The sequence below is a fragment of the Procambarus clarkii genome, chromosome 9, assembly GCF_040958095.1.
Source record: "Procambarus clarkii isolate CNS0578487 chromosome 9, FALCON_Pclarkii_2.0, whole genome shotgun sequence".
In the NCBI taxonomy this organism is placed as follows: Eukaryota; Metazoa; Arthropoda; class Malacostraca; order Decapoda; family Cambaridae; genus Procambarus; species Procambarus clarkii.
In genome coordinates this window covers 27,355,049-27,380,942 of record NC_091158.1, presented here as the reverse complement: position 1 = coordinate 27,380,942, position 25,894 = coordinate 27,355,049, and the positions used below count along the sequence as shown (strand labels likewise).

Genomic DNA, 25,894 nt, shown 5'->3' with positions numbered 1-25,894 from the left:
ACTTGAGGCAAAGTGAAATTCACACCAGTTACTCCAACTATCATCATTCTATTATGCAGGAAGAACTGCACGTCTATGGGTCATCCAATAATGTTAGCAGACTTCTAGATGTTACCACTGCTTGGCTTAGGCCCGGCTACAAGTATCTCTGGGAGTTTGTAACATCTGCTGATGTAGATTTGACTAAATGTAAACTCTGTCAGCAGAACTATTCGCATACTTTGCGTCATTATATAATGGAATGTGAAAAATTGCGGAATTTAGAGATAACACCATCAATAGTGTCCAAGAAATGTGTAAGTACTTCATTCATAATGATGTGCTGCCCGAAATCTTAGCGAAGTACTCAAATTTTGGTTACTGTAGGTAATGCATGCACATGACTTTTTCTCATCCTCATATCGGACATAGACAAGAACACACCTATAGCACTGTATCATCCTTTGCAGATGACACTAGGATTTTCATGAGAGTAGGCAACATAGAGGACACGGCAAACCTCCAGTCAGATGTAGATCAGGTCTTTCTATGGGCTACAGAAAATAATATGGTGTTTAACGAAGATAAGTTCCAGCTCATGCGCTATGGAAAAAATGAAAATATAAAAACAGAAACCACGTACAAAACTCAGGCAAATCATAACATAGAACGTAAAGGCAATGTAAAGGATCTGGGTGTACTCATGTCGGAAGACCTTACCTTTAAAGAACACAATAAAGTAGCCGTCACAACTGCAAGAAAAATGACAGGTTGGATAACAAGAACTTTTCACACTAGAGATGCTATACCGATGATGACACTTTTCAAAACGCTTGTGCTCTCTAGAGTGGAGTACTGCTGCACAATGACAGCACCTTTCAAAGCTGGAGAAATTGCTGACCTGGAGAGCGTGCAGAGATCCTTTACTGCTAGAATCCACTCAGTAAAACACCTAAACTATTGGGACCGACTAAAGAGCCTAAATCTGTACTCCCTTGAGCGCAGGCGGGAGAGATACATAATAATTTACACGTGGAAAATATTAGAGGGACTGGTCCCAAACCTGCACACAGAAATAACATCACATGAGACCAGAAGACATGGCAGGATGTGCAGAATACCCCCGTTGAAAAGCAGAGGTGCAATAGGTACTCTGAGAGAGAACTCTATCAACATCAGAGGTCCGAGACTGTTCAACACGCTTCCACTACACATAAGGGGCATAACTGGCCGACCCCTCACAGTGTTCAAGAGAGAACTAGATAAGCACCTCCAAAGGATACCTGATCAACCAGGCTGTGACTCATACGTCAGGCTGCGAGCAGCCGCGTCCAACAGCCTGGTTGATCAGTCCAGCAACCAGGAGGCCTGGTCGACGACCGGGCCGCGGGGACGCTAAGCCCCGGAAGCACCTCAAGGTAACCTCAAGGTATGACTAAAGCTGCCGCCCAGTTGGGTGGGTGTGGAGCAAGACTAGTAACTGTGTGACTCACCATAGATGTAAAGTGCCTTGTATAGTGACTGTTGTGAGCCTCTTGTTGATCACTTGTGACACAAAAGATTATTGATGTGTGTATTTGTGTGGGTGATTAAATATGTATGTGTATGTATATATGTATACGTATATATATATATATATATATATATATATATATATATATATATATATATATATATATATATATATATATATATATATATATATATATATATATATATACATGTATGTATGAGAATGTGTATATGTATATATAACAATAATTTTGTAACTAGCGTCAAAAATTTTTATTTGCTTGGCTAAACGAACTAGACGGTTCAGTTCCTGAACCGATTATGTGCCTCTGTAATCATTTATACATCATACATTTATATATTTATACATACATCCATCTGAGAGCAGCAGTACACCGAGAACTTCAACAAGATCTTGTAGATCTGAGGCAAAGTGAAATTGACACCAGTAATTCCATCTATCATAATACTATCATGCAAGAGGAGCCACACATCTATGGATCATCCAATAAAATCAGCAGACTTCTAGATGTTACTGCTGCTCGGCTTAGACTCGGTTACAAGTATCTCTGGGAATTCTCATTATCTGCTGATGTAGACCTGAGCAAATGTAAACTGTGTCAACAAAATTATTCGCACACCCTCCGTCACTATGTGATGGAGTGCGAAAAGATACGTGAATTTAGAGACAATTCTATAACCAATGTTCCAGCGATGTGTAAATATTTCATTCAAAATGATCTGCTAAAAGAAATTTTAGCCAAATATCCCCAGTTTGCTAACTGTAGGTAGTAACTGAGTGATTGTAACCTATCCACCGCTGCCCACTGGATGGGGGGCGGTGTGCAGGACAAACATAAATTTTGACACTAGCTCTCCACATATGTCAGTTGCTTAATTTAGAACCTGTACTTGAGGTCCATCTCGAACCCTTTGTTGATGTGACGACTTATATTGAATTTTGTAACTAGCTCATCAAGATTGTAACTTGCTTAGCTAAATGAATTGTGGGGTTCAGCCCATTATGTGCCTCTGTAACCCTTTCCACTATCGCCCACAAGATGGGTATGAGGTGCATAATAAATGAACTAAACTAAACATCATTGTGTTCATTGCTGTCTTCTTTTATATGCTGTATTGCCTACTAATTTTTGTTAAACTACCATTCAAGCTGTCATTGCAATCAATCTGAGCTACCTATGTGCTTAATATACTTACAATTTTCTCTCATCTTTTATTTTTTTATTTGCTTTGTAACTGTTATTATTTTTATAAATTTTGCAAGTATTTACCTACTTAAAATTTTCTTAGATTAAGGACCTGCCCGAAACGCTGCGCGTACTAGTGGCTTTACTAGATTGTAATTACTATACTATGTAGCCTCACAATCCCGATGTACCTTCTTGTATATAAATAAATAAATAAATAAATAAATAAATAAATAAATAAATAAATAAATAAATAAATAAATAAATAAATAAATACATTTACACCACCGCCCACGGGCTGGGCATGGGGTGCATAATAAATAAAGAAATTGAATTCTATGTTCTTTCTTAACCCCCAATGTACATTCTTGTATATAAATAAATGAGATAAATAAATAAATGATAGATGTAATTGTACAAGTGTATATTGTCAAATAAATAAATATTTTACAAGAAAGTTTTGTTTCTCGTTACTACACACTAAAGTGTTTCATTAAAATAGTGGCTGCTATTAACAATTAAAGCAAGGAAGCAATAGGTAATATTCATTAAAATGAAAGTGATTAAAATATAATTTGCTGTAAATAAATAATGTACGCTTTAGTAAAAGTTAAAATATCACTTAATAGTAAGAGATCGGCGGTGCTGTGTGGGATGTGAAGCAAACTTGTTTACCATCCCTACGGGTGAGGAAATTAACCCACCAACTAAACATAACATTTGTACAGAATCGTCGCCCTTAAATCAACAACATTTGTACATTACTGTTCTTCCACGAAGGATTGCGTGAGTCTTTACTTAGTTTTTTTGAGTTATGAATTATTTAGTACAGAACAAACAGTGTAAAGAGTCCATCAGACAAGGTGACATTTCAGGTGCCAGAAATAGATTTTCTGACACCTAAACATCAAACGATTTGGAAGCAAATCGACATATGCACTTCAGCCTCAGATAGGCAATGTTAACGTCAGCAATAAAAATTATGGAAAGTTCCTTGGCCTATTCTTGGACAAGAGACTCAACTTCAGCACCCACATACAACACCACAGTCTCCATGGTGTAGTGGTAAGACACTCGCCTGGCGTTCCGCGAGCGCTTTGTCATGGGTTCGTATCCTGGCCGGGGTGGATTTACTGGGCGCAAATCTTTAACTGTAGTCTCTGTTTAACGCAACAGTAAAATGTGTACTTATGTGTACTTGGTTGTAACAACGATTCTTCGCGGCGGGGATCGTATTCCAGGGACCTGCCCGAAATGCTACGCGTACTAGTGGCTGTACAAGAATGTAACAACTCTTGTATATATCTCCAAAAAAAAAAAAAAAAAGAACATAAAGAAAATCTCAAAAATGGTTGGTATACTCTAAAATTAGATATTACAGTGTATGTTCCAAACTCTGCTCTTCTCTTATTATTACTAGTTATTGCTATCTAAAATAATTAGACGAGCCAAAACTAAATACTACAAAGATAAATTTACCCAATTAAAGAGCAACATTAAAAAAACTTGAGCACAATTTCACAAATATTGGGATCAAAGAAGATTTTAAATAACAAACCAACACTCCTGTCCAATAACGATGGTCAGCTTTCAGCCTCTGATTCTGCTCTTGAGTTCAATAGGTTCTTCTCTTCCATTGGGTCATCCCTTGCAAATGATATTGGGGCATTATACGATCATAACTAAACTACTTATAGTTAATAATCTTTCGCTTAAATTTGCCTATGTTTATTATTCAACTTTTTTCTTTGATTTCATTTATTACCTAGGTTGCCTAGCATCACCATACTCCCTTACTCCATTGTACCCCTGGCTTTGCCTGTGTCTCTATAATGCAAATTATTACTTACAGTGTACCTGAGAGTACCTGTAAGCCCCTTGTAAGCTACCTCATTTTTTTTTTTTGTTCATTTTGTGTTTGTTTTGTATAGTCTTGTTTATATATTTTTCCCCCTTTTATATTTAAATTCTATTTTGTAATTTGCCATTCTTGCCTTGTTTTCCTGCAACCAGCCTTTTTATGCAGACAAGTATAGACCCAGAACTAAAGCTCTTATCCACTATCTATGACAATCATCACTTTAATTATCAAAATTGCAGATACTTTACAGCACATGACATAAACAATGTATTAACACATAATCACAATATCTCTGTAATCAACTTGAACGTTAGATCCCTAGGTAAACACTTCGATGATGTTAGTGCCTTGATTTAAACTATTGACAACAAATTTTCTTTTATTATACTTACTGAAACGTGGTTGAAAGAGGATACTACTCAACTCTTTGACAAGCCTAACTACTCGGCAATTCACAACTGTCGTCAAATTCAGAGAGGTGGTGGTACTGCTCTTTACTACCACCAGGAACTAACATGCTTAAAAGTAATTAGAACTAGAGACTGCTGTGGGGAGTATATCTTCGCCAGTTTCAGAGTCAAGGGTGCCGAAGTCTGTCCTATCTGTGGGTGCAGTCTATAGAATTCCTAACACTGATGTGTCCGAATTCACTTCAAACCTTAGAAATCTAGTACAGTACTAGATAACAGACTGAACAAAAACCATCTAATTATCGCAGGGGACTTTAATATTGACCTCTGCGAGCCTGAACACCCTACTGCTGTTAGCTTCCTCAACTGTATGAATTCCTGCTTCCTCATACCCTTAATCACTAGACCTACTAGAATCACTGATAGTACTGCCACGACTCGAGATCACATCTGGATCAACATAACCTCTCCGCTTACTTCAGGTATAATCACTGATAGCACTACAGACGATTACCCCACATTTCTCTTAAATAACATTAACAAACCACCTCTAGAGTCAAGGGAGTTAAGCTTTAGGCTGCACAATGAAACTGCTATAGACAATTTTATAACTGCTGCTGATAATGTCAACTGGGAGTCCGAGTTAGGTAACATAGGGGACATCAACCTAGCAGTGCAATCTTTTCTTCAGAAAACTCTTAGCCTTTATAACACCCACTGTCCTATGATTACAAAACAAGTCACAACCAAAGGCTTAACAATCCTTGGCTTACAAAGGGAATACTTAAATCCATTAATAAAAAACATGACCTTGAGAAGAAGTATAGGTTAGGAACCGTCTCCAAAGAATTCTCAAAGAATTACTCGTTATTGCTATCTAAAATAATTAGACGATCCAAAACTAAATACTACGAAGATAAATTTACCCAAATAAAGAGCAACATTAAACAAACTTGGAGCACAATTTCACAAATATTGGGATCAAAGAAGATTTTAAATAGCAAACCAACACTCCTGTCCAATAACGATAAGTCAGCTTTCAGCCTCTGATTCTGCTATTGAGTTCAATAGGTTCTTCTCTTCCATTGGGTCATCCCTTGCAAATGATATTCTATCTTCCAGTACTGATGTTAAGGACTATCTTACAGGTAACTATCCACAGTCTCTGTACCTAAAGCCTACTAATTCCACTGACGTCAATGAGATAATCCTTTCCCTTAAAACCAAGTCTAGTGCCCTTGAGGAGATACCAACTTTAATTTACAAAAAAGCCTCCAGATCTTTAGCCCCTGCTATTGCATTGCTCTTCAACAAGTCACTTGAACTCCAAACCTTTCCAGATATTCTAAAAAAGTGAGAGTAACCCCTGTCCACAAATGTGGTGATCTCACAGATGTTAACAACTACAGACCTATATCAATCCTGCCTAACTTGTCAAAAATATTTGAAAAACTAATCTACAAGCAGCTTTACTCTTATCTAGCCAAACACAATATACTTAGCTCTTGTCAATATGGCTTTAGACCCCAAAAAAGCACTAACGATGCACTTATTAGTATGATTAAATTGATTCATGCAGCTCTTGGAAAAAATGAGTTCCCTGTTGGGTTATTTGTGGACCTGCATAAGGCTTTTGACACTGTCAACCACCAAAACATTCTTCTTAAATTACGTCATTATGGAGTCAGAGGACACTCCCTGCAATACCTCAAATCTTACCTTACTGACAGGCTCCAGTATGTTTCTGTGAATAATTCAGTTTCTCCCACCCTACCCATCAACATTGGTGTTCCTCAGGGCAGCATACTTGGCCCTCTCCTCTTTCTCATCTACATTAATGACCTTCCACATGCCTCCCAACACCTCAAACCAATTCTATTTGCTGACGACACAACCTTCATTTACTCCAGTCCTGACCCCCTTGCTCTAAATGCCACAGTAAATACTGAGCTAAATAAAGTCCATCTTTGGCTAACTGCCAACAAACTCACCCTTAACATTGACAAAACTTTCTATATTCTGTTTGGCAATAAATCTTCTAATCAAATAAATCTCAAAATAAACAGTACCCAAATTTGTAACAAATTAGATAGGCAAATTCCTTGGCGTTCTCATTGACCACAAGCTGTATTTCCAGGGACACATTCTAAATATATCAAAAACAGTTTCAAAAACTGTTGGCATTCTTTCTAAGATCAGATATTATGTACCCTGCCCTGCCCTGGTGACTCTCTATTACTCCCTCATCTATCCTTATCTCAACTATGGTATTTGTGCTTGCGGTTCTACTACCCAAAATCATTTACGTCCTCTAATTACTCAACACAAAGCTGCTATTAGGACAATATCCAACTCTGGCCCCAGACATCACTCGGTACCCCTACTCAAATCTCTGAATATGTTAGATATTAAGTCACTGCACATTCTCTCATGTGTATTATACATATATAAAATGCTGAACTGTAATGCCAATCCTGACCTCAAAAGCTTCATTGAAGGTTGTAACAGAACCCATGAGCACCACACCAGAAATAAATACAGTTTTGATATTCCAAGAGTACGACTTAACCAAACTAGAAATGCTCTGCAGATCAAGGGACCCAGAATGTGGAATGACCTTCCCAACCATGTTAAAGACTGTACCTCTCTCAACCAGTTTAAGATAAAAACGAAGCACTACCTAATAAATTCCCTGTAACCTACCTAACCCCTTTATTGTCAACCCGAGTCTGTTTTTTTTAAACAACGCTGTTTGTCGACCTAATTGTATTTGTGCTGCTTTTTCAGCCATGTTCCCCCCTTTTTTTATCTTTTTTTTTATTTATTCTCAACACATTTTATTCTTTATACTCAATTAGTATTAAGCTTTAGTCATTAATGTTTTTCATGCCCGAAACGCTTTGCGTAATAGTGGCTTTAGGCATTGTATGTACTAGCTCTATCTATAAATCCATCAACTTTGTATCTTACCTTGTATGTATGTACAGGTACCTTACCTGAATAAAAATTTATTGATTTATTTATTATAATACTGCACTAATCTATCCCTATCTTACATATAGTATCTGTACATGGTATTCAGCTACAGCAAACTACCTCAAGCCCATCACCCAGCAAAAATCTGCTGAGTGAAAAAAATCAAAATCATAACAATAACAAACTCTGTTTTCAGACAACACTCAGGGGTCCCCCCCTTGTTTAAATCCCTAAATATGCTAAACATAAACTCACTCCACACATTCTCTTGTGCCATTTACATGTACAAAACCCTGTTCCTAAATGCAAACCCTAATCTGCACCTGTTCCTTGACAGATGTAATAGAACCCATAATCACCACACCAGAAATTAATTTCTCTTTGATATCCCTAGAGTCAAATTAAATCTGTGTAAACACTCTATGCAAATAAAGGGACCTAGTCTATGGAACTCACTCCCTAACGAATTAAAAAGCTGTCCAACCTACGCCTTATTCAAAAGTAAAACCAAAAAGTACCTAATTTCATACTCATTGTTTCCTACCTAGTGCTTGAACCTTTGAAGGGCACAATACATATACAGATGGGGTAACTATTGCGAGATTGCGCAGCTATGGGAGTACCATGTAAGACCACAGTTGGGAATGTTACATAAGATTTTAAAGTCGCGCAGCTACACGGGGTTCACATCAGCTTCCTGAGGACTCATGTAAACAGACACCATTTAAAAAAAAAAAACGTGGGCAACATTCCCGGGAGTGAAATCCTCAGTACTGAGTGAGCAACCAAGGCTGGTGCACGTATTCGAACTCCCGATTAGAATCAGACCCAACTATGGGATGGGTCAATCCAAGTATCGCATTTCCAAAATGGTCACCCATGTTGGAATAGACAAATACCGAAAGAATATTGGTCAAAACATCTTGATAACTTATTAAACCAAAATTATTTATTAGTTAGAAGAAAGACAGAAATGGGATCTATATGTAAAACCTCTACCAGACAAATATTTTAAGTAAAACTGAAGATATTTGTAGTTGTATAAAAGTGGCAGTTTTCATCGCTCGTCGAGCTTGAAACCTGCAGTATTCATCTCAGAGCAATGTTTATTTCACGCAGATTCGTTAATAAACGTAAGAGTTTTATGTCGCAAGAAAGATAGAAATATAAGCTTCATTTTAAATACCTTTCCATGGGCATATTTAAATCTAAAGTGAAGATACGTGTATTTTTATAATCGCCAAGCCCCGACACCGCACAGATCGATCGACGGAGCAACTCTCACTCTCAGAACAAGGTTTATTTCACGTAAATATTGTATGTAAATAATCGTAAATGTTTTATATGCCTTAAGAAAGATAGAAATATAAGGTTCATTTTATACACTTTACCCTAGACACAATTAAAATTCTAATGAAGATTCATGTGTTTTAATAATCCCCGAGCTCCAACCCCCACACAGACTGATCGACAGAGCAACTCTCTCTCAGAATAATGTTTATTTCATGTAAATTCGTTAATAAACACAAATGTTTTATATGTCTTAAGAAAGATAGAAATATATTCTTCATTTTAAATACATTACAATAGACATATTTATAGCTCAAGTGAAGATACATATTTTTTATAGTGGCATTCACTATAGCTTGTCAGGCATGGAGTGCAGAGGCCTACGCACTTGCCAATATATTGTGTAATTAACAAAGATTCGCTAATAAAGCCTAAAATATTACATGCCTCCAGAAAGACTGAGCTATAATCGTTATTGTGAGTGCACCAAAAGAAATATATCTTGTTGGAGATCAAAAATATAGCAATTTTAATTTAAGTTTCGACTCTCGCCCGGGCGAGAGATGGGGCGCCCCATACATTGGAGATTCTGTCCACCTAAAGACCCAAAGCTACTCAAACCCTCCTAGCATTACGTAAGTAATGAAGTAATATGGTAAATTTACTCACTATAATGTTGGTGCTGGATGCAGAACATGATAAAACATAATTTTACTCTGAAAAAATATCATTTCATAACAAAATAAGATGTAAATATGTAATATCAAAGGAAGACGATAGTCCAAGCAACAACGTCGTAGAGTGACTTATCCAAGATATATTGTTGTCTGGAAAGTGTTTGATGGCATATCAGCCTTCTGTACACAGTGATCCAGTCGCACTTCTCTGCTCAAATTATGGCAAATTTAATTTATGATGTTAACTAGTAGAAGGCGTATTTTTAATCAAATGTAACATAACTAGCCAGAAAACATTAAAGATTATTTAAAAATACGTGGCTGGAGGTTAAATCGACTCCATAGAACAATAGTTTTGTTATAGATACTAATCGTTATTGTTGATATGCTTTCGCTACTTAAACTAACATATACTGTACCTACGTAAAATCTCCCTGTTGCTTCGCACATGGAACACGGAACCCTACACGCTCTTTGATTTACTGCTTAATAGAGATTCATAAAGAAAGCTTATGATTGTGTACTTTATCAAAAAGGCAGTGACAAAGTCATTTTTGCATTTTAATAACAGAGATTAGATCTTATTGAGAGAGGAAAGATATTCATATTTTAAAGAAGGTTTCTTGACTGTCACTCTCCCTATCTATAGGAACTAATTTGTTTTTGTTATTATTAACAAGCTTAGGTATACACAGCAATGTGCTGTTACCCCTATTCTATATGACATATTACACAGTGTATATGAAAAACTAGCTATAAGTTCATCTAATATTCCCATCTCACAGGATGATTAGTTTTACATGGAATCAGGGGATAAAGTACCAGCCTCAATACAAAAAAAAAAAAAAAAAAAAAATCAACTCTGACTAACAATCAGGTGAGAACATAAAATGTAAGGCTGATCTGTTAGCCCCCATTAGCAAAATCTATGTACAGTAAAAGAATATCTTCCAATATTCCTAAGTAGATGAAGTAATTACAGAGCTCAAAGTACCTCATACAATTAGGTCTGAAGTCACTGATAACAGAGCAATCACTGATATAGTGTTGGAGAATATGTCCCAGCTCTTGTTCACTTAGTTTACAATTGGAATGTTCACCATTGGGGAATTCATTACCTGCAGCCACCTGCCATAGATATTGATATCCTAGCCTAATTCTGGCAATTATAATGTCACACTGTCTAGTGGATGTTTTATGCTGCCTGATCTTATAATTATTGGTTCTAAACATGTCATAGCTCTTTATACTCTTGCTTTCTGGCTATTGTGTGTCAGTGACTGCTCTTCTGTCTTCCCTAATTACCTAAAATATTGTGGCTTTTACAGAAGAGATTGGAATGCCCATATCCAACTCAATTTCAGGCTTATCACATTCAGTTTTAGCTGCCTTGTTTGTGTCATCATGCTGGACAACACCTATATGAGAAGGTATCCATACAAATGAGACTTTGAAACTCCTACTCTTTGCAATAATAATGTTTATAATGGATGTTACAACTACAACCTTCTGAAGACCATTGTTAATTTTCTCTAGATAATGTAATAAACAAAAGTTTTCTATGTCAACAGAAAGGCAGATATATAATCTACATTTTAAATACTTTGTCATAAATATAACTGAAGTCAAAGCGAAGATATATGCATTTGTATAGCTACTTGATAGTGTATAGTTACTCGATGGCTAGCTCTGAGAGTGTGAAGCCCTTCACACCAGCCAATAAATTGTGTAATTAATTTCCATTTATGATAATTAACCTTAAAATCTATATGTCAGAAGGAAGATGTAGATAATAGTGTGACAACATTTCAAGATAAATATCTATTAAATTAAATAAATAATACCACCCTATCACCGGTGTCCGGACACATGAAAACTACTGTACCTAGGTATCAGTGTCCAGCCAGGTGGAGATCACAGGCTGCACAATACTGATAAATTATGTAATTCACAGAGATGCGCTGATAAACATTGATGTTTTATATTTTATTATAAATACAGATATAAACTTTGTTTCAAACTTTAAATGTAACAGTATTTCAGTATATATAATATAAGCAAAGTATATATAATTCAGCATAAACAATATATAATAAGATATTGTATATTTAACAATAAAAGTTTAAGAACGAAGATATATTTCTGGGGGTAGCCCCGTCGGCTCCCTGGAGCTTTACCAGGCTGATATGCTAATGTCAGACTTTGGCATCAGTCATGTGTATGGAGTTCTAGGGCCTACCGGGGACCACGTCCAGAACCTGGCCCCCTCAGAGAGGCAAGGGGAGCAATGGCCTATAGAAACCCCCGTGTGGTTGGAAGCATTCTATGTCTGCCATCGACCGGGTCAAGCATCCAGAAAGGTAAGCATTCCAAAACAATCCCCTATTCTGGTGAAAATTGCTACCAAAAGCCGAACTAGTGGATAGAACTCTCCAATAGAAAACAAGCAAACTAGTATGACGTCACACGTCACCGCGCCGCTGTCTGCACAGCTCCCCCCCTCCCTGGGAGGGGGAAGCGGGAGCCCCAGACCTCCCACGCTGGCTATCCACCCATCAGTTCTTCGGCCGATGCTATAGGCATCGGTTCTGTGCTCCGGCTCCAGTAGTTGTTTCAGCACTGTACCTAGAGTGTGGTGTCTGTCTTCTAGGTGGTGTGTGAGCCGGGAGTGAGTCTCCAGTACTCGGACTGCATGTGCCTAGGGTTCCCTTCCTTAGGTGCCCTGTAAGTACTGCCCTTGGGGCCACCTTCCACAAGTTCCTTGGGTTCTGCCCCTGCTAGGCCGTTTACTGCTTGGTTTTCGGCCGCTCCTTGTGTACTCGGGTGTTCTGTCTCCCTTGTTCGCCTTAGGGTAAGGCTGCAGTTTGCACTGGTGGGGCGCAGGGTACCGCGCAGCTTGTCTTTACCAATCATGGTGGTGGGCTCTGTTCCACTTGGGTACGCTGTCCTCTTGCGGGGTTTTCTTTTTCTTTTTGTTTATCTCCCTGGTGGGGATCTGCCTTCTTTCTTGCCCCTTGTGTCCCTTGTGTTCTGAGTATTTTTCTGGTGGTACCCCCTGCTAGGTCCCCGTGAGTGTACACGTCCCGGGGGTTCAGCTTTTAGAATGTTGTTTGGTAGCTTTGGGCGCTGGTTAGCAGTACCCTGCCTGGGATTACCTGAGCGCGAGTCCTCTTATAGTAAACGCTTGGGACCCTGGGAAACCCCTGGGGGCGCACAGGTCTGATGGATGTGACCCCAGAGTCCCCCCTCGCTTCCAGCGAGTTTGAGGGTTGCTCTCTCCTATTGTCTCTGGGTGACTCTCTGTTTTGCCTCCGTCTGCTGCCTGTGGGGTCGGTGACACCTTCGACCCGAAGTCCTGCGAGTTTTGTTGCTCGTTGTGGCTCGGTTACCCAGTTGTACTGACTAAGCGGGTGCGGGCAGCAGGGGCGTTGCACTTTGAGCCTTGGTGGTGGCAACGCTCTCGTCGTTTGTTTGCTTCCCGGGAGCCCCAGGGCTGCCCCGTTTTGGTTTGTGTTGGGACTTGGGGGTGTTGGTTGCTTCGGTTCCTTCCACGCCCCCTTGTCTTTCCCCTGGATTCCCCCTTCCTGCCTGCATCCGGTTCCTTACCGTCTGTGGGTTCGGGGCGGGGTTTTGATGGTTTTGAGCCTCGGGCAGTCTCGGGGAATTCCCCTTCCGGGGTAGTGACAGGGGCATTTGAACCTGTTCCTCCAGCCGTGTTTGTAAGAGTCTGCCAGTGGGTTCCCTTCCTTAGTGTTTTCACGGTTGCCCCGGTTTTCTGGTACAGCAGGGGCTTTGGGGGGACGGCTCGGCCCCGGGGCCTGTCGTGTAGGTTCCCGGGGCTGGGGAGGGGCTGACTTGGGGGGGCCTTGGCCCGGTAGGACCCCGTGGGGGTTTTTCTCCCCCTCTAGGCGGGGCTTGTGGTTACGTGGAGTGGGGTTTTTCCTCCCCACTCGCCGTACGTGTTGTTGGACGTCGGCCCCTCCCTGGGCTCGGTTCCTTGGCCTTTGAGTCGGTTGGTTCCGTTCTGTGGGTGAATGCTTCCCCCTCTTTTGGGACGGTGTCTTCGTCATGTTTCCCCGTTCTTGGGGTTCTACGTGACTTCTAGTCTCAGGTGCGCCTGTGCCTTTGTGTGCCTTCAGGACTGGTGTTTGCTTCTGTGTTCTAGAGGGGTCAGGAAGGTTTTCGCTACTTCCCGTATTATTGGAACGTCTGTCGGCTCCTAGTCTGGATCCCCATTTTGGGCTACTTGTAGCCCGATTGGGCTGCTTGTGGCCCGGTTGGGCTGCTCGTGGCTCGATTGGGTTCCCTTTGGGCTCTTTGTCTTTGCTTCGTTGGCCAGTTTTGTTGTTCTTGCTTCCTCTTTTGGCTACTTTTCTAGTGCAGTAGTCCTGGTTGGTGCCTTCCCGCAGAGCGGGTTGTGCGGTTCGACCAGCGTGTCCTGCGCATGCGCCATGGAGTTTGTTTTGGTCTGGGCGGTGTGTTTCAGTGCTGGTGTTTTGCGCCCTTTTTTCTCGGGTGCTTCACCTCTCGCTCTTCTCCCTTGCTCCGGTATGTGCCCCTTCTCTCCGGTGGTGTCCTGGTTTCCAGCTGTGGGGAGGACGCCGAGATTTTCCCTGTGTCATGGCTGTTGGCCGCCTCCTTCGCCTCTACCTTGCTCTCCTGTGTGTTCGGCTCTGGCTTCTTCACCTGGCGGTGCTCCCAGGATCTTCTGGGCACTGTTGGGTCGTGTCACGTTCGTGCCTCCGTTCGACAGGGGAGTTTCTGCGATCTGGTGTCTTTTAGCCGGGCGCTGGATGTGGAGATGTTTATATACCTGTCTTTATTTGGGTATATTTATATACGACTGAGACCGTTTGCACACCAGTGACTGTCCCTTTTCAAGCCTTCCTGTCCCACTCATGTGCATGTCCAACCCTTGCTAGAGTCATTCAGGGGACCCACCTCTTTTGTGTTACGAGGTGTGTGGGTTGTGGTGCTGGTTATGTACTCACCTGGTAGGGCTCTCCTGGTTGTGCTTGTGGGGTTTGAGCTCTGGCTCTTGGGTCCCGCCTATATGGAAGAACTTGCGGGATAGTACCAGTGGAGTGCAGTGGTGCAATAGGCACAATCGGGGAACACTGTATAACCATCAGAGGTCTGCGGTTGTTACGCGTCCTACCTGCGAGCATATGCCATGTTGCCGGTACATCCGTGGACTTCCAGGGCACACTAGCCTGTTTTCGAATAGATGTTCCGGCCCATCCTAGTTGTGGGGGGTATGTGGGCCTGCGGGCCGCTCCAAGCAGCTACCGGGTGGGCCACCCTCTGACCGGTCTAGCCTAGCCTCGGGGCAGGCTTGGGGTGTAACTGAACTCCCAGAACCCTATCCAGCGGGTATCGAGCGGGTTTCTCCGCCGTCGGTCGCCTGGTGTGCAGGTTCCTGGGCCTGCTGGGTTCTGTCATGTCTCCGTTGGCCCTGTCTGGGGTCTGCCTGCACCGTTCTCTGCCTTTGCAGAAGCGAGTTGCTATTTACATGTTACATGTTGTGGTGGTTCCTGTTGCTGCTGCACGTGTGCATTGGTAACGTGTTTTGCGGTGGCGTGTCCTTGTTCCTGTGTCCGGTTGTGGGTGGCACTTTGCTTTTGTTTTGTGCCTAGGGTTTACATATGGGGGTTTGCTTGTTGTTTTTCGTGGTCTTCGGGCCCCTGGCTTGGCCCTCCCATGTGCGTGGGGTTTCTGTCCCTTCCTGATTGTCCACCCCAGGTTGTTTCCTGGTATTTGTGCTTCAGCTCTTTTGTCCTGCCTCTCCCCAGTCATTTTCCTGGCATCTCCTTTGGTCGGTTTTGCCTGCACTTGCTGCTGTTGGGGGGGGGGGGGGGGGAGGGGTCGGTTTCTACCGCTTCCCTTCCTTGTAATTACCTAAGTGATTATCTAAGTGTAGTTACAGGATGAGAGCTACGCTCGTGGTGTCCCGTCTCCCCAGCACTCTTTGTCATATAATGCTTTGAAATTACTGACGGTTTTGGCCTCCACCACCTTCTCACTTAACTTGTTCCAACCGTCTACCACTCTGTTTGCGAAAGTGAATTTTCTTATATTTCTTCGGCATCTGTGTTTAGCTAGTTTATATCTATGACCTCTTGTTCTTAACGTTCCAGGTCTCAAGAAATCTTCCCTATCGATTTTATCAATTCCTGTTACTATTTTGTATGTAGTGATCATATCACCTCTTTTTCTTCTGTCTTCTAGTTTTGGCATATTTAATGCCTCTAACCTCTCCTCGTAGCTCTTGCCCTTCAGTTCTGGGAGCCACTTAGTAGCATGTCTTTGCACCTTTTCCAGTTTGTTGATGTGCTTCTTAAGATATGGGCACCACACAACTGCTGCATAATCTAGCTTTGGCCTAACAAAAGTCGTGAACAATTTCTTTAGTATATCGCCATCCATGTATTTAAAAGCAATTCTGAAGTTAGAAAGTGTGGCATAGGCTCCTTGCACAATATTCTTTATGTGGTCCTCAGGTGATAGTTTTCTATCTAGAACCACCCCTAGATCTCTTTCTTTAACAGAATTCTTTAAAGATTTCTCACATAATATATAGGTTGTGTGGGGTCTATGTTCTCCTATTCCACATTCCATAACATGGCATTTATTAACATTAAATTCCATTTGCCAAGTGGCACTCCATGTACTTATTTTGTCCAGGTCTTCTTGAAGGGCATGACAATCATCTAAGTTTCTTATCCTTCCTATTATCTTAGCATCGTCAGCAAACATGTTCATATAATTCTGTATACCAACTGGTAGATCATTTATGTAGACAATAAACATCACTGGTGCAAGAACTGAACCCTGTGGTACCCCACTTGTGACATTTCTCCAGTCCGATACATTGCCTCTGATCACAGCCCTCATTTTTCTATCAGTCAGAAAATTTTTCATCCATGTTAGAAGCGTACCTGTCACTCCTCCAATATTTTCCAGTTTCCAGAACAACCTCTTATGTGGAACTCTGTCGAAAGCCTTTTTTAGGTCCAGATAGATGCAGTCAACCCAACCATCTCTTTCCTGTAATATCTCTGTTGCTCGATCATAGAAACTGAGTAAATTCGATACACAGTATCTTCCAGATCGAACACCATACTGTCTGTCTGGTATTATATCATTTCTCTCCAGGTGTTCTACCCATTTAGTTTTAATTATTTTTTCCAATATTTTGACTATTACACTTGTCAATGATACCGGTCTATAATGAAAGGGGTCTTCCCTGCTTCCACTTTTGTAGATTGGAACTATATTAGCCTTTTTCCACACATCAGCTACAACTCCTGTATACAGGAATGCCTGAAAAATCAGTTGAAGAGGAATGCTGCGCTCAGGTGCACATTCTCTCAGAACCCATGGTGAAACTCCATCTGGACCAACTGCTTTGTTCTTATTTAGCTCCTTGAGCATTTTTTCCACTTCGTCTCTAGACACCTCTATGTGCTCTATGTTGTTCTCTGGAATTCTTATTGTATCTGGTTCCCTGAAGATTTCATTTTGTACAAACACACTTTGGAACTTTTCGTTTAATGTTTCACACATTTCCTTTTCATTTTCCGTGAATCTATTTCCCATTTTCAACCTCTGAATATTATCCTTTACCTGCAATTTGTTGTTTATGAATTTATAGAACAGACCTGGTTCTGTTTTGCATTTGTCTGCAATCCCTTTTTCAAAATTTCTTTCTGCCTCTCTCCTCACTGCCGTGTAGTTGTTTCTCGCATCTTTGTATCGCTGGTATGTTTTGGGGTTCGGCCTCTTCCTGTATTGATTCCATTTTTGTGTCTTTTGGTCTCTGGCCCTCTCACACTTTCTGTTGAACCAATCCTGTTTCCTAGTTCTGCTTCTCTGTTTTGGTATAAATTTTTTTGTGCCTTTATCATATATTTCACAAAACTTGACATACATCTCATTCACTTCCTTGCCTAGCAACAAGTCTGTCCAATTATACTCACTAAAAAAATTTCTAAGGTTGCCATAATGTCCTCTCCTAAAGTCAGGTTTTTCATTTGCATCGACCGTCATATTTTCTTCCAGATTATAACGCATTACATTGCATACTTTATTCCCAAAAAGACATGGTCACTTTTACCCAAGGGAGGAAGGTACTGAATGTCAAATATTTCTTCCTCCTTCCTGGTAAATATCAAATCTAGCATGGAGGGAACGTCCCCTTCCCTCATCCTCGTAGCTTGTTTAACATGTTGATACAAGAATGTTTCCAGGATGAGGTCTACAAATTTACAGGTCCAGAAATCTTCTGTTTTAGCTTCACATGCTTCCCAGTCTATGGATTTCAAGTTGAAGTCGCCGACTATCAACAGTCGTGAATTATTGTTATCCGCTCTCGCTATGATCTCTCTCATTATTGTTATAAGACCTTCTCGTTTACTATCTAGCTCCTCCTTTGACCATGTGCTGCTTAACGGTGGACTACATGCATTTATGATCATTAGTTTATCATCCTCATGGCAGATCTCTAGTGCTATTATGTCAACTAATTGTGGATTGGCAGTCACTATTTCGTTCACCTTTAGGTGTTCTTTCACCAGCACAGCAACGCCACCGCCTTTCCTGATTTTTCTGTCCCGTCTCCAAATTGAGTAGCCCCTTGGGAATATGACCTCATTTAAAATAGCATCTTCAAGTTTTGTCTCCGTGAGTGCAACAATGTCTGGTGTCTGCAGCTGTATTATATCACTTTGCTCGCGGGACCAAAGAGCCAGAGCTCAACCCCCGCAAGCACAATTAGGTGAGTACTTAACTCCAGTATCTTTGATCTTACTCCATCTATGTTGGTGTATGCAATCTTGAGGAACTTGTTCCCCCTCTTCTTATTTTTCACTCCCCCTTTCTCTAATGATTTTGTTGGTTTGCCTTTATGTACCACTTTACTGGCCTGCCTATCCCTATCACTTTGTAGAAAAAAGAATTGATTTCTTCTTCATTCCTGCTCTCATTTAAACGTTTTGCCTCGGCGAGGTTCAGTTTCAGCTTCTCTCTATCTTCTTTTGAAAGATCTCGTCTTAACGACCACACTTTCCCATCCTCATCACTTTGTAATTTTCTAGCATTCCTTAATACTTCTTCCATTTGTTTGGTACCATTTAGTGTGATCCTCAAAGGTCGATCTCTCCCTTTTACATATCTGCCTATTCTCCTGTAGTCGCAGACATTCTCTATGGTTGTAAGACCTTCCACAAGGCCAACAATTTTATCTACTACTTTTTCTTCTTCTACAGCTCTTTCTGACCTAGATGTTATCTCCTTTTCCTTGCAGCCAAAAATGATCAGGGACCTATTCCGATCAACTGTGTTTTGCACCAACTTCGGGTTAGATGCCAATTCTTTCCTCACTTCTAGCCTAATGTTTGTTTTATCTTGGTTGCTGCAGTGTTTGACTTCCTTTACTGCTTCTTCTATTTTTTCCTTCTCCTTGGCCACTTGTGCATAAGTGAGTTGCATATCTTTCTTGTACTGTTCTATTCCCTGTGTAACTTCCTCCATCTGTGCTGACAAAAGCTGTTTCTCCTGTTGAAATTCCTTACCTAACCTATTGTAGTGATTTATGTTTAAATTTACTTTAACTTCTTCCAAAGCTATTTTTTAGAGTCTATTTTCTTCTTATCTTGAGATGTTATCTTGAGATGATTTCGGGGCTTTAGTGTCCCCGCGGCCCGGTCCTCGACCAGGCCTCCACCCCCAGGAAGCAGCCCGTGACAGCTGACTAACACCCAGGTACCTATTTCACTGCTAGGTAACAGGGGCATAGGGTGAAAGAAACTCTGCCCATTGTTTCTCGCCGGCGCCTGGGATCGAACCCAGGACCACAGGATCACAAATCCAGCGTGCTGTCCGCTCGGCCGACCGGCTCCCCCTTCCATGGCTTTGCAATTAGTTTCCAATTGAATCTTATCCTTGCGCAAGTCTTTCACTACACCCTCAAGACATACAACTTTGCTATTTAAATGGTCATTACTTTCTTTCAATTTACTAATTATTTCTACATGAGAGGTCACAATAGTATCTAATTTTACAACCTTGTTGTATAGACTGGTTATCTCAATGCTTTCTTCACTGAATCCAGCAAAGTCAAGCTCTGTTTTGTATTTCCTCTTGCAGGCGGCCATCTTGAATGTTCTCTGCACTGTAAACACTAGGGGTAACTTTTTCTCATCCACTATTTCACTTCCCCTGGCACATTCCTGTTATCTCACCTATTTTTCAAAAGCACTATACCTTTATGTTCTCTGGGACACTACTCACTATCATCATCCTGTACTACAATACTTAGGATTATTGAAATATGCTGGAGCTCCTCTTGTCTGCCTCTTGGGGAAGAACTTGGGATTGTGCGTTCCCTTTGTTTCCTCCTCTGCCACAGGAGTGTTCTGCGTGCATTCCTTGGCTTCTTGGGCAATCTTTCAGCCTGTGTCCTGTGGTGCGCTTATTTGTCTCAGTCTGTTGCAGTTGCTCATACCCCTTGGTTCGGGTACTGTTTCTGGAGGCAACCCTTACGCCTTCTTCGGTTTTCCTGGCTTGCCCTGCCGGTTAGCTTTTGGGGATCTTGCGATGTCTCGCGTCGGCCCTGTCGTTCTGATCTCCTGGCGGGCTTGCTTGCTTTGGGGAGCTTTCTGTTCGGCAGACGTTCCATCTCCTTGTGCTGCCTGGGTTTCGGTGGTCGTGCCCGAGATCTTCCCGTGGCTCTGCCTTTTCCTGGGCTCATAGGGGCCTTGTCGGGGCTACTTACGTTCTGCCTTGCGGTCTCGCCTCCAGTTGGTGGTCGGGTGGCTTCGTGGTAGGTGTCCCACCTGCGTACTTCTTTATGGCGGCAGTATGGGGTATTTTGGCGGTCCTTCCATTTCCTCCTGTCCCTTCTTTGGTGGCTGCAGTTATTAGCGTCAGCTTGGTTTTTCTGGTGGGGGTTGGGGGCCTTTGTCTTGCTACATACTGTCGCCTCTTTTCGTGCGGCGCTGGCGGAGCTGCTTCAGCTTGCTTTCGGTCTTGGTGTTGCTTCTGCATCGTTAGTAAGCTGTCTCGTGCGTTGTTTCACCTCCGGCCTGTTCGTGCGCCACTTGCACCGTCCTGGTCTCTAGTCAGCGTGCTCTGTCTTCTCCTCGGTTGGTAGTGCCCCTTCGGTTCCGGTTTGTTTTTTTGTCGGCTCTTTTTCCTGTTGGCATTTGCCTCTGGGGGTCGGGTCGCTGGGCTTCTTGCTCCTCCGCAGGGGTTTTCTGCTCCTTCGGTTTTAGTGTTTTGGTTGTTCGGTGGCAGCAGTCTCCATCTTTTCTGGCACGGGATGGGGCTGCTGCGTTCTGGAGGGGTCCTTGATTTGTTGGTGCTTGGTTGGTCGGGCCGGGGTGTGTGTCGTGTTTTGTGTTCAGTGGCAGCCCTCTGCTGTTATTTGCGTGCCACGGCTTCTGTGTCCGGGGCGCATTTTGAGTTGATCCGGTTCCGTTCTTTCCGGTTCGCAGGTTGTCAGCCGTGTTCTTGCGGCTAACCTGCAACCTGCCCGTGTTCTTCCCCCATGCCCGTGGCGTTCGTGGCTTCGCTGCTCTCGCTGCCGTCTGAGCGACGTGTCCTTGCTGTCCTTCGGGCACGGATCTTTGGTGTTTGTACAGGGGCCTTGCTGCTCGTTGTCTCGTGTTCAAGGGCCCTTTCGGGGCTGTGGCCCCTTGGGTTAGCGTTTGCTGCCGGTGGTCTCGCTTCCGTGGGGTGTGCGTGGTTTCTGCCTCCCGGTTCCGTCCCCTTTGACCTTCCTCTGTGGGTAGTTAGCTCCGGGAAGCCGATGGGGCTCCCCCAGAAAACCAGCGTTGAATGTAATGAAACGCCATTTTCTGGGTGAGACCCGGAGGCTCCTCGGCAACCCTCCCTCCCTCCGGTCGGCGTTTTTTCGTGTTTTGACATCCAGCCTCAGAACTGATGGGTGGATAGCCGGCGTGGGAGGTCTGGGGCTCCCCCCTTCCCTCTCCCGGGGAGGGGGGAGCTGCGCAGACAGCGACGCGGTGATGTGTGACGTCATACTAGTTTGCTTCTTTTCTGTTGGGGAGTTCTATCCACTAGTTCGGCTTTTGGTAGCAATTTTCACCTGAATAGGGGTTTGTTTTGGAATGCTTACCTTTCTGGATGCTTGACTCGGTCGATGGCAGACATAGAATGCTTCCAACCACACGGGGGTTTCTATAGGCCATTGCTCCCCTTGCCTCTCTGAGGGGGCCAGGTTCTGGCCATGGTCCTAGAACTCCATACACATGACTGATGCCAAAGTCTGACATTAGCAAAACAGCCTGGTAAAGCTCCGGGGAGCCTCCAGGTCTCACCCAGAATATATTACATTCAACACTGGTTTTATGATTTAACAATTTCCCATAAAGATGCAGTAACACCCTAATTGCACACTATCATCATATACAGAAAGAAATTAACTTATAAAATTTAAATCACTTTAATACACAAAACAGAAGTAAAGATATATACTGTATGTATATTAACCCTTAAGTTGCGCAACACATCATATGATGGGGCCTCGTAGCCTGGTGGATAGCGCGCAGGACTCGTAATTCTGTGGCGCGGGTTCGATTCCCGCACGAGGCAGAAACAAATGGGCAAAGTTTCTCTCACCCTGAATGCACCTGTTACCTAGCAGTAAATAGGTACCTGGGTGTTAGTCAGCTGTCACGGGCTGCTTCCTGGGGGTGGAGGCCTGGTCAAGGACCGGGCGGCGGGGACACTAAAGCCCCGAAATCAACTCAAGATAACCTCAAGATATGGGTTGAGTGACTTGCTATGAATTGCGCATACCATCATATGATGTAATGGAGTACTACGCAACATTTAAACGGCCCGCGGATACACGAGGTTCACCACACCTTCATCAGGGCTCTTGTAAACAGACGCCATTTAAAAAAAAATCGTGGGCCAAATTCCGGGTGTGAGGGCCTCGGTATCGAGTGAGCCACCAAGCTTGATGCACGCAGCATGAGCTCACAGCACTGCTGTTTTGCTTGTGACCACAGTATCGCCTAAAAATGCCATAATATTCATGTTCATGCTATTATTTAGCGATGATATTATTACAGAAGACCCCTGACTGATATAAATGACCAGGATTCTGATAATAGCAAGATTGTTGTGATAATTAGTGCTGTAGTGGGAGGAGTAATCTTGGTGGGGAGGGAGGTAGCATTGTCTGCTGACTCTGTGTGACCACCTTTTACTGTTTGGACTCACTATACCAGCTTAGTTGTTAGCTATGGTGAACAAAACATGCAGATACTTATATATAACGTCTGTATATAAAAGCAATAACAGTATGGTGGGAGGAGAATGGTGGCGAGTCAGGTGAGGTGAGGTGAGGGAGGAAGGGAGTGGCAGCCAGTGGCAGGCTGCCACTGGCTGCCACTGCCACTCAACATACCAACTTAGTGGTTCGTTATGGTGAACACGAATGTAGATACTTATATGTAACGTGTATATACAGTGTAATAACAGCAAAAGGAGTGTGGGGGAGAAGCCATTTTGGTGATGGGTGTGGCAACGTCTGCATGATTTGTCGTGTTGGTAGGGGTGGCCACTATGCTCTTTGGGCATTATACCGGCTTGGTTGAACCGTTATGGTGAACAAAACATGTAGATACTTATATATAACGTCTGTATATAGGGTAATAACACCACAAACAGTATTGTTGTGGGTGAAATTTTAGTGCGTCTGACCTTGAATGTGTGAGGGGAAGCAGCTGCTACCTGACTGTGTAGCGACATCTCTTAGTGCCTGAACTAACTATATCAACTTAGTTTTACAGTTGTGGTGAACAAAACATGTAGATACTTATATATAACATCTGTATATAGTGAATAAAAGCAAAAACAGTATTGTGGGAGGAAAATGTGGGTGAGTCAGGTGAGTTGAGGGAGGGAGGAAGTAGCAGCCAGTGGCGGGCTGCCACTGCCAACTTAGTGGTTCGTTATGGTGAACACGAATGTAGATACTTATATAGTGAATAAAAGCAAAAACAGTATAGTGGGAGGAGAATGTGGGCGAGTGAGATGTTGAGGGAGTGAGTGGCTGGCTGGCGTGTGGCGGTCACTCCTCGTTGCTTTTTGACTCATAATACCAACTTAGTGGTTCGTTATGGTGAACAAAACATGCAGATACTTATATATAACCTGTGTATATAGTGTAATAACCGACAAAGTATTTGTTCACTGTTTGATGAACATAATAATTGAATCAACAATATGCACACCATATTTTTGAGTACAACAATGGTACCTCGGAATACGAGTGTCCCTGAATACGAGTTTTTCGGAATACAAGCAGGATTTGCTCGGAAAATGTGCCTTGGAAGGCGAGAGTTACCTCGGAACACGAGTTTGTTGATACGTGTACAGGCCGACTAGCGTGTGGTGGCATGGCAATCGCGCCTCAGTTTACCAGTGTCTCGCGCCCAGTGACTATCCCACCTGAATTCTTCACAAGGATTTACAGTTTTTGTCGTTTTCTGGGGGGAGCCCCTACAGCTCCCCGGAGCTATCCATGGCTGATATGGATACCCTAACTATTTTGCATCAGTCGATGTGGGTGGAGTTCTAGGCCTACCGGGGACCATGAGCCAGAACCTGGCCCCCTCAGAGAGGCACGGGGCGCAATGGCCCATAGAAATGCACATGTGATTTGGAGCATTCTATATCTGCCATCGACCGGGACAGGCACCCAGAAAGGTAAGCGCCACAAAACAAACCCCTATTCTGGTTAAACAACAAAAATTGACAAACGAGTGGACAGAACTCCCCCAGGAAAACGAACTAACAAGCATGACGTCACGCGAGCCGCGTCGCATGTCTGCGCAGCTCCCCCCTCCCCGGGAGGGGGAAGGGGGAGCCCCAGACCCCCGCGCCGGCGATCCCTGCCACAGTTCCTCGGCTGATGGGATCATGCACGGTCGTGTGGCTCCAGCTCCAGTCTTGTCTCAGTGCTGTGACTTGTTTTCAGTGCTGCTCTTACGGTGGTCGTGTGAGCTGGGAGTAGTATTCTCAGGTACTCGGGCTGCATGTGCTTAGGGTCACCTTCCCTGAGTGCCCTGTAAGTACCACCCTTGGGGCTTGGGGTTGCCTTCCACAAGTCACCTTGGGTCTACCTCTGTTGGCTTTTCGCTGCTTGGCATTTGGCCGCCCCGAGTGTTTGGGGGTTTCACTCCCTTGTTTATCTTGGGGTAAGTGGTAGTTATCGCACTGGTGGGGCGCAGGGTACTGCGTAGCTAGTTTTCACCTATGACAGCGGCCGGCTCTGTTCCTTCTGGGTACGTTGTCCACTTGTGTGGTTTTTCTTTTATTTTTGTTTTTGCCTGGTAGGGGGGTCTTTCTTGTGTTCCCCCCCCCCCCTTTATTAGGTTCATTTGTGTGGTGGCACCCCCTGCTTTGCCCTCGCGAGTGGGACACGTCCTGTGGGTTCAGCTTTAGCAGTTTGCTTGGTAGTTTGGGGCGCCGGTTAGCAGTACCCTGCCTGGGATAACCCTTAGCAGACCCAGTCTAGGGGCCCTGGGAAACCACAAGGTGACGCAAGTCACCTTGGGTCTACCTCTGTTGGCTTTTCGCTGCTTGGCGTTTGGCCGCCCCGAGGGTTTGGGGGTTTCACTCCCTTGTTTACCTTGGGGTAAGTGGTAGTTATCGCACTGGTGGGGCGCAGGGTACTGCGTAGCTAGTTTTCACCTAGGACAGCGGCCGGCTCTGTTCCCTCTGGGTACGTCGTCCACTTGTGTGGTTTTTCTTTTATTTTTGTTTTTGCCTGGTATGGGGGTCTTCCTTGTGTTCCCCCCCCCCCGTATATTAGGTTCATTTGTGTGGTGGCACCCCCTGCTTTGCCCTCGCGAGTGGACACGTCCTGTGGGTTCAGCTTTAGCAGTTTGCTTGGTAGTTTGGGGCGCCGGTTAGCAGTACCCTGCCTGGGATAACCCTTAGCAG

At 43.2% G+C, this 25,894-nt stretch overlaps 1 protein-coding gene across 1 annotated transcript in view; it reads left to right on the top strand.

Moving 5' to 3' along the window:
• Positions 1-3,361: 3,361 nt before the first annotated feature.
• The window catches only part of AlkB (alpha-ketoglutarate-dependent dioxygenase AlkB), a 309,007-nt gene continuing 286,474 nt past the window's right edge, over positions 3,362-25,894 (top strand). The window contains exon 1 of the mRNA XM_045754930.2: positions 3,362-3,485. The gene's annotated coding sequence lies outside the window, so the exon portion shown is untranslated. The remainder of the gene's footprint in view (positions 3,486-25,894) is intronic.